The sequence below is a fragment of the Dermacentor silvarum genome, chromosome 4 (assembly GCF_013339745.2).
Source record: "Dermacentor silvarum isolate Dsil-2018 chromosome 4, BIME_Dsil_1.4, whole genome shotgun sequence".
NCBI lineage: Eukaryota > Metazoa > Arthropoda > Arachnida > Ixodida > Ixodidae > Dermacentor > Dermacentor silvarum.
The window spans coordinates 39,593,923-39,608,500 of NC_051157.2; the positions used below are offsets into that span (position 1 = coordinate 39,593,923).

At 46.5% G+C, this 14,578-nt stretch overlaps 1 protein-coding gene across 2 annotated transcripts in view; it reads left to right on the top strand.

The window, feature by feature from the left end:
- The window catches only part of LOC119448567 (Down syndrome cell adhesion molecule-like protein 1 homolog), a 272,760-nt gene that overhangs the window by 118,132 nt on the left and 140,050 nt on the right, over positions 1-14,578 (top strand). The window lies entirely within an intron of this gene.

Consider the following 14,578-nt stretch of genomic DNA (forward strand, 5'->3'; position numbering starts at 1 on the left):
GAAGATTCGTCCGTCTGAAGAGGTGTCTCACACCAACGCCGTAGGCTCTCTGCAAAAAGCAATGAATTACATATATAAAACCAAGGCATACACGAAAGTGGCAAGTGCGCTTCTCACACCCAGTCGGAAGTGCACGCTTTATTCCGGGAAACTTGTGCGCTTTTGCAGAACACTAGATAAGACAGATTCTTCTTTTCATTCAGAAAAAAAGACAAGGAGGTCATCCAGATGTCCTGTTTGTTAGCCTGCATTGGAAAAAGAAATAATGGGATGGAGATAGGAGGAGGAAGGGGCTATAAAAAGATCAAAACCGCGGTAACTGCCTCGCACATTAGTGGGCACCGCAACAGTGGGATGGAAAGAAGTAGGGGAGAGAGAGACAGCTTCGCACGTTTGCTGAAGCAGATGTTGATTGATTGATTGATTGATTGATTGATTGATTGATTGATTGATTGATTGATTGGTTGATTGATTGATTGAACTACGGGGAAGATTCGCAGCAAATACGTCAGCGGCTTCTCCACAACATTAAGTTGTATGAACGAAGTAAATTGTGAGGAAAAGGAAATACTTGCATATATTAAGCAGTTCGCTACACCACACGTGCGGCCAGTCATTTGAAATATTAATTAAAATCTCGAAAAATAATATTGCAAGTCATTCTCAAAAACGGTGTACCGCGGGAGATCGTATTTGTTCGACGATACATTATTATTCGCGCCGGCGGTCGTCGCAAATTAGGCGATACTTACTGATTTAATTTTCAGTTAACGAACATTTCCTAATCATCTTTTCAATCAACAACTTTCAGGAGCATGTTGCAATCGCGGAATAGAATCCCACTCAGTGCCTAAGCCATGTACGCTTGGCAAGTATTTATAAAGAATAAACCTGTTTTGAGATATCGCATTGCAAGACTTGCGGCGGAGCGTATCCTTTTTCTTTTTTTTTTTTTACTTATTTGCTCCCCTCAAAAATAGAGGAGATAACACTCGACGGTCTACTAACAACACCAATCTGTCGCAGAAAGGATAACAATGGGATAGACATTCAAGCCTGTCCAAACCGCAGTAAAATTGATGTCGCCTACTTGTACTTATATGCTGGCTCAAGACAGGGGTAAATGGAGATCGCTGGGAGAGGCCTTCTTCCTGCAGCCGACATAATTACGATGATGATAATAATGATCATGACTATATGCTAAAATTAAAAAAACCGATCGCCCATAGAAGCCGTTTATCACTGAACGGCGCCTCTGGCCAGGTCGATTGCAGTGACTATTGAAGCCCTTGCCATAGTGCCCGCCATGAAGAAATCATAATTTCGTCGTTAAAGATATACCAAGTCCCAATATTGCACATAGACTGTAGACTCCGTATGTAGACCACTTTGTGTTCCTAGAGTTTCACGTGTGTACATAACCTGCAGGTACGCATCCTATGTAATAGATACTTAAATCTATCTTTCCGTAAGCACGAATACTATGCATACACAGCCTAGGAATATTTGGCCCTCTAAGTTCCTACAGAGTCACATATTCAAGTTTCAAGTTCAAGTTCATTTGATATTAATCCGGAGCCCTCCACTACGGCGTAGCCTCATAATCAGAACTGGTTTTGGCTCATAAAACCCCAGAAAGAAGAAGATATTTCACGCACAAAGGCCGAACAAAACAAACTATAAAATTCTACGCGAATCAATAAGAGCTATTCCGATCTCTTCTGTCTACGCAGTAGCGATGGACTGTCCATAATAGACCTTTTAAAAGCAATCCCACATTGCCACACGAGTGATCGCTGCACTATAGGAAAATTGCAATGCATATGTGTGCAATGCAGTGCACACAACCAACATTAATCGTTTGCAAGTAGTCAGTCGAATTCATATAAAAATGAATACAAAAAAGGAAAAGAATGTCATCCACCAGACTGTAACACGAAGCTACAAAGGAAGCCCATACGGGCTTCTCAGAAAGAAACATTTTCAGTTCAAGAAACATTCGTGCTTGTCCGGGGGTGATCGAACCCGGGACCAACGGCATCGCGGGGTGGTCGCTCTACCATCTGAGCTAACCAGGAAGTTAGCAGGTCGTAGGGCGAGGCCTAATGGATCGGCAACTCGAAGCACAGGGACACAGACTATGGCAAATTAGTTCCGCAGGTTTCCGCAGGACTGATATGTCATTAAGTGAATACTTTCTCCATAAGGTAGCAGAATATATTTTTTTGATGATTACTTCGGGAATGTCTTTACGAATTCGGCCCCTGCCTCGCTGACACCAGTGCAGCTCTAGCTTCCAGAGTACTGCACGCTTTTTCGTGAGGCAGACTACACAGGCGAGTGCTCTCCTACGCCGAAGTATAGCCCGAAGGTAAAAGGACGAGATGTGGGTAAAAATCGAATCGGTTCAGCGACGTCGCCCGTTACTCGCCGGTGAAGGAGAACGTATATCTCCGGGCGATATCAGACCTGACAATCGTCGAAAGGATTGGAGAGGCGGAGCTGAAATCGAGGAGTAGGGATGAGAGACGGGCAAAAAAAAAAGAGTGCTCGATCAATCATGAACAACAGCGTGGTGGCGTTTTAAGTCCGACTGAAGCCTGTTCGTTCCTCGGTGTGAAACATCGTAGACGCGGATATGCACGTCTATATACATCCTTGTTTATTTATTGTTTAATAACTGCACACTGATGTTCCCGGAATGTAGACTGCCGGCTATCCCGATACAAGGTTTAGAAATACACACACACACATGTCACAAACACATAAACATACTAAGTATACAAAATAACTGTAAACAACAGAAAAACAAACTAAATTAAGAAAAGCAACCCATATATGTATACCCGCGTTAATAGACAGTTTTAGCAGAGCGCCGCTTACGCTCCGCTCCGCTCAGATTTCACGCTCTGGGATACTGCAGGGAACTGCGTAGATTTCGCATATGATAAGCGCGTCTTGCCGCGACGCGAGCGACGCACTATCAACTCGGCTGCAAAACGACGAAGAGGCCGAGTAGACAGGCTGTCACGCTCCGCTCAGTCGGCTTTGTAGCGGAGCGAGGGATGCGGTCTTCGTTCCGCTGCCGGCATGGGCGTTGTGCGCAAGCGCAATAGCATTCCCGCTAAGCGGTTGTGTGGCACTTGCTTGCACATGCCGGTCTGAGCGGAGCCGGACAGCAAGCGCTCAGCTAAAACACTCTAATCATAGAGTGTTTCTCATCATCATCAGCAGCATCATCATCAGCCTATATTTATGTCCACTGCAGGACGAAGGCCTCTCCCTGCGATCTCCAATTACCCCTGTCTTGCGCTAGCTGATTCCAACTTGCGCCTGCAAATTTCCTAACTTCATCACCTCACCTAGTTTTCTGCCGTCCTCGACTGAGCTTCCCTTCTCTTGGTATCCATTCTGTAACTCTAATGGTCCACCGGTTATTTATCCTACGCATTACATGGCCTGGCTAGCTCCATTTCTTCCTCTTAATGTCAACTGTATATATAATATCGGCTATCCCCGTTTGCTCTCTGATCCACACCGCTCTCTTCCTGTCTCTTAACGTTAGGCCTAACATTTTGCGTTCCATCGTTCTTTGTGCGGTCCTTAACTTGTTCTCGGGATCCTTTGTTAACCTCCAAGTTTCTTCCCCATATGTTAGCACCGGTAGAATGCAATGATTGTACACTTTTCTTTTCAACGACAGTGGTAAGCTCCCAGTCAGGATTTCGCAATGCCTGCCGCAGTAGCGCACCCAGGATCTCTGCCGGGGGGAAGGGGGGGGGGGGGGGGGGTTGACAGTTTGCCTTAGTTTGACAATACCATCTAAACAGCACTAATTTCAATTTCATCACAGGAAATTGTCAAAAATGCGCTTTTACGCAAGTTTGCGTGTGCAGACGATTGCGCATCTTACATCTTAGTCGCAGTACTCAAAGGCGCAAGGAAGGAAAAGGGGTTAAACAAAAAGGGGGGGGGGGGGTTAACTCGGTCTCAGTGGTGAGGGGGTTACAACCCCCGAACCCCCCGCCCACGTCGGTGCGCCACTGGCCTGCCGTATGCACTCCAACCCAATTTTATTCTTCTGTAAATTTTCTTCTCATGATCAGGGTCCCCTGTGAGTAATTGACCTAGATAAACGGACTCCTTTACAGATTCTAGAGTCTCACTGCCGATCCTGAATTCTTGTTCCCTTGCAAGGCTATTGAACATTATCTTTGTCTTCTGCATATTTATTTTCAACCCCACTCTTACACTTTCTCGGTTAAGGTCCTCACTCATTTGTTGTAATTCGTCCCCATTGTTGCTGAATAGGACAATGCCATCTGCAAACCCAAGGTTGCTGAGATATTCGCCCCTGATCCTCACTTCTAAGCGTTCCCAGTCTAAGAGCTTGAATACTTCTTCTAGGCATGCAGTGAATAGCATTTGGAGAGATTGTGTCTCCTTGCCTGACCCTTTTCTTGATAGGTAACTTTCTACTTTTCTTGTGGGGAACCAAGGTGGCTGTAGAATCCTTGTAGATATTTGCAAAGATATTCACGTATACCTCCTGTACTCCTTGATTACGCAATACCTCTATGACTGCTGGTATCTCTACTGAATCAAATGCATTTTCATAATCTATGAAAGCCATATAGAGAGGTTGATTGTACTCCGTAGATTTCTTGATTACCTGATTGATGACATGGATATGATCCATCGTAGAATATCCCTTCCTGAAGCCCGCCTGTTCTCGTGGTTGACTGAAGTCAAGTGTTGCGCCGATTCTATTGGAAATTGCCTTGGTGAATATTTTATAAATACTGCAAGCAAGATAATGGGTCTATAATTCTTCAATTCTTTAACGTCTCCCTTCTTATGGATTAGTATAATGTTGGCGTTCTTTCAGCTCTCTAGTACACTTGAAGTCGTGAGGCATTGCGCATAAAGGGTTCACGTATACGTTTACGCATACTATACAATAAATGCACTGCTATACGCATAACACACGAATGTCTTGAAGGCACTTGAAGACTAACACTAACACTTGAAGACAAGTAGTCCGGGTATCAAAGAGTCAATTCACATACATTGATCAGATCGCTATATCTACCAAAAAATACCGTAGTGCTGTCAATGTACATCTCCGTTTAGCAAACATGTCAGAGACCAAGTACTTTCGTAATGCAAAATTCACGTCTGTCCAAGTGGCTTAACTCATCTCGAAAATGAACTCGCTGTCTGTGATACTGTGGATAATCTATAAGCAAGTGCTCCACAGAGGCGTCTGGAGTGTCACTGTAAGTGCAGTTGGAGGTTGTCTTCCTTTTCATTCGGAGCAGCAAGTGAGTTGTGTAGCCACGTCTAGTCGTAAACGGTTCAGAAGGTACGGTCACTTTTTTTTATGTTTACAGAAAACCGTAGAGTAGGGTCGACTCGATACAGCAATGAGGTCTTTGTTTGCTCGTTCAACCACATATGTTCAGAAAGCCTACTACACAGCTTGTGTAGAACGCTTCTGGCGTCAAATTGAACAAATTCTACACGAGTCATTGCATTCAAGGAGTGAGCATCAGTCGGTCGGCTACTCGTTTCCACTTATACCAATATGACTCGAGATCCACCAAAAGAACTCGATGGCCGGAATATGAAGCGATGGTCTGCTTCATTGCGACCGCATACGGTTACAAGCAAAGATCTACATAAAAACAATATTAAGCATGACTCCAGTACTTCTTTTGAGTCAGGATATATGACCCAATTATTATTTAATTTACTGTCCACAATTTATTTTGTTGCCTGGACAATCCCCAGTTCTGCCTAGGCAGATGACGTCACGTGCGTCAAACGGTAACTTACGCTCTTATTGTGCGTTGGGACGCAAACGGCAGACGTGGAGCTATAATATGTTGCAGATATATTCGTTTTGTTTATCGAAAAACTGGTTGGGGGTTTCGGCGATGGCTGCAAGGAGAAAGTGTGTCGTTGTTCAGACTTGCGCATATTATACATACAGTGCGATGTCTCTGGTTTATCAGAGAGAGAAGATCGGTAACTGCCGGATCATTCAAGTTTCTATATATCACCCTACAGAGATCGAAAAAAAAAATTCGTCCACCCTTCCACTCCGTGAAGATGGTTAACTAGCGAAGCTTAAACGTGCGGCTACGGTGTTCTTCACTGGGTTAATCCCGAATGTTCAATGAAGTATTCCTAAATTATGAGGTAACACACACGTTCAGCTGCGATGGAGAGAATGACGTCACTGACGGTATGCCCGCAGTCCGGGGTTGTCACTTGCGTTCGATGTCCCAAGTTTCCTCGGCGGCGTGGTTAGCAGCACTCGCCCGCCCATTGCCGCTTGCGATTCTTCGAAATTAAATTGCTTCAAAATTTAATGTGTCCGTTACGTAAGACAATGAATGGCTCATACCCCCTTAAGCAATGGCTCATAATCCCGTAAACGCGGCTTCCCCATTACGGCGACAGAAGTTAAATTCCTACGCTGGAATGATGAGCGGGGGCGCAGCCAGCTGTGCAGGCAGACGACGACGATGAACGTGAGAAACATGCCACGAGCGCGTGCTGCGCATTAGTACGAGCCAACGAGCCAGCTGCGGAAGAAGACGACGACGCTGCAGCCAGTGCTCATGATGATAGTTTTCTGTACACAGGCGATTTCGCCTAGCCGTATACGATTTCGCCTAGACATATAAAGCTCCGATTTAATAGCTTGTGGATAAGTATCGTTAAATGGCATGATGGGCAGGAACTGTTGCTCGGTTGGTATTTCGTCATTGAAAAACTAGAGCGCTGCGACGGCCAAATACGGGGAAAGAGGAAACGTACGACCGCTCTATATCTGTATGTATATATGCATGTTGCATGTGTGTGCGTATGGTGTGGTCACATAACAAGCTCTCTGTATGTGTTCCCTGTCTTAGTATTTCGCCTTATCAGCGGTCTATTGTCTCAATCGTTAAATGGTGTCCTGGTGCTTTCATTCCCTGTCACGTGATTTTTCGCGATGCATATATTGTGGTGCTTTCAGTTAAATCGTTCATTTCGATAGGCAGCGCATGCGTCCGTACTTTATTTTAGTCTTTTGTTCCTTTTTACGCTGTATGAAATACCATTCTTTTATCGACTAGTTAGCCAAGAGAATAATAACACAGCTTTACACAAAAGCGAATATTTTTACACATTAAGACGCGGCGGTGAGGCTCGGCCTCACCGTCCCCACGTAGGAGCGGCCCGCTGCGCTGCCGCCCTCAACGGTGGCGGTGCTCCTCAGGACCTTTAATAAAGTTCATTGTCTGTCTGTCTGTTAAGAATGAAGTGGTCTGCGTTTGACGCGTGACAAAAGATGACGAAGCGAGGCCGGAAAAAAAAAGGAAGAAGAAACTCATCTTTAAAATGGAAAGTATATGGTGCCCCCCATTTTATTCGAACTTCCCGCTTCGGCCACAGACCAACCCTTACTTGAAGTAAAATTTATTAATTCATTCAAAAGGCGGCCATACATCTGTTTCTCCAAGGCTTTGTCTCGTGGCTGATAGTTCGCGTTAGAAACGCTACAGTATAACTAGTGGATACGTCGGGAAAGGTCCATTGAGAAATAGGCTCTGAAGCATCAAGAGGGCCATCTAGTTAATTGTCGTTTTTCATGGAGAGTGGTGTTGGTTATAGACATCTATGACCCTCAAGAAAAACAGTGTCTGGGAAAAAAGGTAAAGACTGTTTCATCAGCCGCATCGTGCTCTGCAAATGATTTCGTGATTGTGTATTGAAAGTGATGGTTAAAAGTGATGGTTAAAGGTCGGCCGAATTAAGTACTTCAGTTCTTTGAAATTTTGTGCACCATATATTGATTAGAAAAGCAGCAGCTTCTACGTGGACACGGATGCTCTCAAACCAGTATGAATGCTAAAGGTCCCAATGTTATAATCATGCAACTCTTATCAGGTTGAATATGGCAGAAATATGCAAATGCAATTATGAAGACCTACATCGTACTTTCAGTAATTCTACTTGCCTCCTTGGCTAGACTTGCTATGTGCAACACAGAAAGCAATAAAATATAAAAAATAAAGCAGGCGAGCATGCGCTATTTTATAGAGAAGGAACGTAGAATTAAAAGGCGAAAGAACCACGAGTCCCTTGCTCAGTGTGCTGCGAAATCATCTAAAGTAAGCATAAGCCAAATTGCTCAGCGGACACACCTCCTTCACGTATGTACAGAATAGTACGCAGACCAAATAAAAAACGAAAGAAAAAACTCACCGAAGCAGTGCCTGGCTACCGCAACAGCTCAATCAGGCGCTTTCCTTTCCATCTTTCTGATACCCAGCTGGGATCGCAAGCCCGTTACGACTGACCCATCTTATCTTTTTTTCTCTTCCAACCCAAGCCTATACGTTTATGTCTAGCGTACTCCTTTAGTCAGATAAAAGTCCAAACCACCACGACCACCGCTATCCGAAGCATGTGATCAGACTCGCCGAAGTAACTCCTCCCCCGCCGTATTCCCTCCACGCTTGAGTTCCTAAACCTCGTGGCGCGAGTTTTTCCGTGGGACATAAAAGAGAAGAAAAGTTGGGACACTGTCGAGCGATGCGTGGCAGGAGCGGAGAAAGGAAGAAAAAAAAAGAGGGGGGGGGGGGGGGGCAGAAGCAGGGACTGCGATATAGAAGAACCGGGATATGCCAAGGAAGGCGGCGTCTGATAGCGGGACAGCGGAACAGCGGGGGGAAGGCAGGAATAGAGCAGAAGTGGCAGAGATGCCGATGGAAGAATAAAACAGGAGCCGGAGGTTGGGGAAGATCGGACGACGAGCAGTCCCGCGGTGCCCTCTCCAGAGCGTCTTCTCGATCGTCCCTCGCCCGATTCTTCCCCTCTCCCGGAGCAAGTAGGGAGCGCAGCCGTCCGGCTGTCTCCTTTCGGGACGCTTGGCCGGAGCTCGGGCTGCTGCCGCTGGGATCTGTGCTCCGGCGGCGGGCTCTTGCTTTGCTTGCGTGGGTGGGGCTTGCGGGAGGGTGGTAAGATCGGTAACCGCGCGGGCTCCCGATAGCCACGCTTGAGCAGCGACCGCGTTTCCCATAGTATCCCGTCGTCCTCTTCCTCCCCCGGACATCGGCCGGCGTCGCAACTGAGAAAGAACACGCGTGCAACGCACGCACACACTTGCCAAGCGGCGGCGGCTCGGCGGCGGCGGCGTGGTGAACAAAGCGGAAAAGCAAGGCCAATCCTGGGGCTTTGCTCGGGGACACCGCTTGACAGAAACTGATACCGAGCCGGCAACTTTCTCATGCGAGTGACTCGGAACGCCCATGGTACCGAGGAGGACCCACTGCGTCCATTCTCTGCGCGGCGGTTGCTGCTTGTATAGTGACACCAGTTCTCCTTATCTTTTTTTTTATTATTATTATTATTTAATTATTCACCTAGATTCTCTTTTTTTTCTTTTTGCTCTTTCTCAGTCTTGGATAAAACGTGGTGCGTTTGTTTTTGTCGTCGTGTGTCTCGCTGCCGTATCTGTTGCTCTTCGTTGTCTTGTTTTCATGTTTTTCTTTGTCTCTGACGCCAAGCTAGCCTCCACTTGTGTCTCCCTAAAACTGCGCAGTGATGGAAAAGTTATTGCTTGCTTCGTTTTCCCGGACACTAATTTTGCGAACCTTTCTCGCTCTGACGCGAAATGCACGGTCCGAGAAAGGTACGCGGCCCGGCTTCCACGTCGTCACTTACGGTGATTGTCCGCAGCTCGAACGCCTGCCGATCACGATACGTCCAACAACGCGCTAACGGTTCTGGGAAGTTGGCTCTCTTAGTCGGCCGCGCCGGTTCTGGCTCCCAGAGTCGTGCACGGATTTATAGGTACACGGACTACAGGGGACAGGAAGGAACCCCATCGCGAAGAAGATGCGAACTTCCGAGGCGGCGCCCTGTGGTGGCATCGCAACGTATTTGTACTGAGCTCAGTATGAAAAGAAGGGGAAGCGGAGGTGAAGGGGGAGAGACGGTATGCTGTATCTCGCTCAGCGACAACCAGCCAACTCAACTGATCGCGAGCTTTGCTCTTGTATGCTCGTCTCTCTTTTCGTTCCGCTTGCGACGCTGTTCTCCGAAACTTTGACGCCTGCAGCCTGGTTAAATGTGCTTCCACGTCAGAGAGCTGTTGTACGTGGACAAAAAGAAAATATGCTACCTAGAGAAGGCACGCTGTCACGTGAAACATGGGAGCAGTAACTGATACCGTTTCCCTTTTGATACCGTTTCCATTTTGTTTATTTGTTTTTGTTGTCTTTTTCTTCTTCCTTAAGCGAAAATAAGCGGAAGACTGCTTGTCACCTCCGGCGGTGACAGCTCTAGCTCTTGAGACTGCTCGCTTTCATCTTATCTCTTTTAAACTCTGTATGACGCTCTCCTTGGAAGATGCCGTTCCCAAGTAAGAAGCGTCGTGTGGCGCGATATTGTTAGGTTGTTGTCATGTTCAACGTATCATGTGTTTGCAGGTAGGTCTATCACCCGCAGTGAAAGCTGTATAGAGTGTGTCGTTTCGCTTTGTTCTGCATGCGCCAAGTTAGGGTATATTTGATCGCACGCCACAAATACCTGCCTCCATAGCTATCTCAATAAGCTATCTTACAACAGTGTGTAAACATTTGCAAACATATTCAGTCTATAAACAGAGACAGTGCTGGCGATTCCTTATTTTGGGAGGAGCTGTTTGTCCCTTACTGCTTGTTGCATAATTAGTACCATTTTCTAAACTATTCATATATCTTAATTAAGTACGTTAATTCTAGCAGGGCGTAAGAAGAGGTAACGCGCTCCATCGTGGAATGAGAAAACGCTTGAGAATGTTGTTAGGCACCGTATACATGAAAAATGACGCGGGCTTAGAAGCAGCTGCCCCCGCGTAAAGGAGCTGCCACCACTGTATCGTTTACAGAGTATTTCAGAGCAACTAACCAAAACTGATCCTGCGCCGTGCCATCTTGTGTCCTCGACACACTTGAGCTCTGTAAAGTTCGGTAAACGCCGACCACACTAAAAAGGTCCAATTGGTGACTAGATGTGACGTATTTCGGGCGGAACAAATGCACAGGATGGACATTTATGAAGGAATGTTTAGGGTGGCAAGGCAATTCATATAAGCGGCAACTGGTTCCAAACTTGAAAGCTCTCAACTAACATTAGCCACTTTAATTTCTGTAAAGCAAAACAACGTTTACTGAGGCTTTAATCAAGAGCTATGCTGTCGCTGTTGCGGCCAAGATTTGAAGCCGATACGCTAAACTAAGATGCAGAAAGCGCTACAGGCGCTGAACGATTCCAACGGATATCCCGTTTCTGTTTTGTTTGCAGAACCCAACAAGATTAATGTCAGTGCTTCTTCACTGCACTTTCGAGCGCGTTCTTTATGTATTCAACTTCGGGAAGACGAGTTCTCAGTTTCTTCTTTTTCTTTCTTTTTTTTTTACCCGTCACATTTAACAAAGCGTTTTTCCATATATGCAAGGTTTATGTAATCTGTTGACAAAGAATAACTAAGCCTGATACAGCCAAAGGGCCCCGTGATTTCTCGGGGCCAGTTTATAGACCGACGTAAAAATAGAACTGCGCGCTCAGGACATTTTAAATCGCAACGCGACAGCAACGACAACTCTGCCGTAAATACCGACCTCCGTGGCCGGCGCACGCGTACTGCTGCCGCCGCCGAGACAAGAGAAACACGACACGTTAAAAATGCCTAAGCGTATAGGCATCGGGTCCAGTCGCGCACGAAAGATTGCATTCCGCGTCCCATGCCAGCATGGAGCAGCACAGCCAGAAACAGACCGTTATTTTTTTTTTTTTTCTCCAGAGGTTGCAAAATACGTCGCCGCTCGCTCCGCGCCCAACTCGCCAGCTGCCGTCGTCTCTGAACTGCCAGCCGGCGCCGTTTCAGAATGATCGGTCCGCGGGCAACGCGTGGTGGCCAAAAGCTTATACAACACAGAGACATTGCGCCCTCCCTCAATCCGGTCCGAGTCTGTGTATACCATTCGGTATATTATGCTCCCGTAACTCATGGACCGCTGGCGCGGCCCTGTTATGAAGTGCAGTTGGAGGAGCCAATCGAACTGGAAACGCAGCGTGAAATATTCCCTCCTGGAGAGAACGTTGGCGGCGAGCGCGAGCTGGCGAGCGAGTCGGCGCTGGGTTTTCATTTTTGAGGCCACTGTTATTTCACTCTTTCTTTCTTATAGTGACCGACAAACAGCGAAAACGCAGTGAGAGAGAGAGAGAGAGTTGAAGAGGGCCGCCAACGCCCGTCGCATCTAAATATATATGTATACACACATATACAGTACTGCTGCTCCTGCTGCCGCCGTACGGCTGTCGTCTTTAAACCTACACGCATCTGAAGTGAAGCTTTACTTCTTTTATTTCTGTGCAAAGCGGGTGCACGCGCAACTCAGTGGGGCGGGGGAGTTCGTGCGTGGTTTGTATGGGTGCCTGTACTTACGTTGTTTTTTTTTTTTTTTTTTTTTTTTTGCGGGGGATGAGGGCGAGGGGGGAGGTAGGGAGTTAGAGGTGACGGGAAATCGCGGCAGTGAGCGCTGCGCTGCGTCGGCGTCGTGAAGATGTGGCGAGCGGAATTTGTATGCGCATATGTGAGCGGGAGTGGGGAAGAAAGCGCCGGGCGTTAGCTTAAAGTTGCCCGAAGACTATTGCTGCTCTGCATACGTTTCCTTCGCCTCAGGGATATATATGCCCGGGCGTTTGTCTGCCGCCTTCGCCACTGCCCTTCGCGATCCCTTTTCATTTTTTTGCTCAAATACCCATTGACACTTCCTGCACTCTTTTTCTCGTTATAGCCTCCGCTTTCTTCTGCGTTTCCTTTATATACCCGCCGCCTGCGAAGCCCGCTGCCGTGGCGAGCAGTAAACAGAAGCCGTTGCAATGACAAGCATCGAGGAATAAACAGCCACCCGCACCTCTCCTCAATCCTAAAATATTTTTCTTTCTTTTCTTTCCTTCTTTCTTTCTTTCTTCTCTTCTTTCTCTTTTTCTTTCTTTCTTTCTTTCCTAATGTCGTCGTGGCAGCAGTGTGTTGTAGTTCTTGCAGCGTGTAACTCCTCTGTTTCGGCCATCTTTTCCTGCTTCTCCTCTATCGGTCTTCTTCGGCGTCCTTCCGCGTGAGTATAGGCTCGCCCCTGTTCTGTAAACAAATGAGAACGGCAATCGATCCTGAAGAGCCTCGAGCTATCACACAAGAGCACCACCATCCAAGTTTTTCCTGGTTTCATTTTTTTTTTCGTTTCCTACATTATGTTTGTCTTGTATGTGGTGTGTCTCTTGCATCTGCGTTGGTGTTGCGGGAGAGGCCTGAGACGCGCGCAAATTTGTGGAATGCATGCTCATCGACCACCCGATCCCACCCACCCCCCACCGCATCCCTCCGCGCGCCGCGATGCGCACGTTACACCCTACTTATGCCGAGAACCCCTTGGGATACGGTATGCGGAGAAGATCGCGGAACGACGAAAATAATAAAAAAAACGCAATGCGGAGTACGTGACTCACCCGATTTTTTTCCTTGACGCTCCACTTCGCTTCGGTTTGATCACACAGGTTTGTTGCACGCGTCACGGATATTTTGCGCGTGACGTAAAACTTGTCTCTATATGGAAGCAAGTTATGGCTGCCGTTTCGCGTGTTATACTTACAGCTTCTTCTTTGTTTCTTTTTCGTCTTACTAGAGGTATAAGCTATAGGATGAGGGGGATCGTGATCGGAGGAGAATCATGTATCGTTTACTTTCTGTTTTGATTTTTCTATCTCTCTTCTCTCGTTTGTGTCGAAAGCATCACGTACGTCAGTGTGATTTTGGCCTGGTATAATTGTGATCTACGAAGCGTGGAATCGTTCTTCGTTTCGTTGAGCTCGGTTTCAAACAAAGGGGAGAATCCGCAGTACAGTGAAAGTCGTTGCGAATCCCAATGAGATTTCGGGGGAAATAGAAGGAGTCCCTAAAGTACAACGCGACTTGTGGGTTAATTCCATTTTTTTCTTTTTCTTTCTTTTTTTTTCTTTTTTGATACATGTGAACATGTGATACATGTGAACACTCCAGCGTCGCCTATAGAGGCTGCTTTTGCGAATCTTTCGCGCTCAGTTTATGCTGTTCTCGATTTTCTTCCGCTTGGCGCCCTAATTAACGCAGTTCACATTATGGGAAATAATATACGCCTTTATTGCGGAGGCTAGTGAGCTGTAAACTGGATGCCAGATTTTGTCGTCATCGTCATTGTAGATAATTTTGTTTATTTTCGGTACATATTGAGGCACAAAATTAAGGGCTTAAATCAAGCGCATGCTCCCAAACGTCAAATGGTTCCTCTTTCTCTTTTAAGCTTGACAAACTCTAAACATAGGTTCATTGGATGGCGAGCAACGCGATTTCTTCATTGCCACGTATTCAGACAGGACCTCCTAGGGGCAAGTTCCCTCTTAACTAGATACTACGATGTTGCGGTACTGACTCCGGGTAACTTGTAACTCACTAAATATCCTGCAAGTCTTGGCCTTTCCTTTATGTTATTCTTCACTT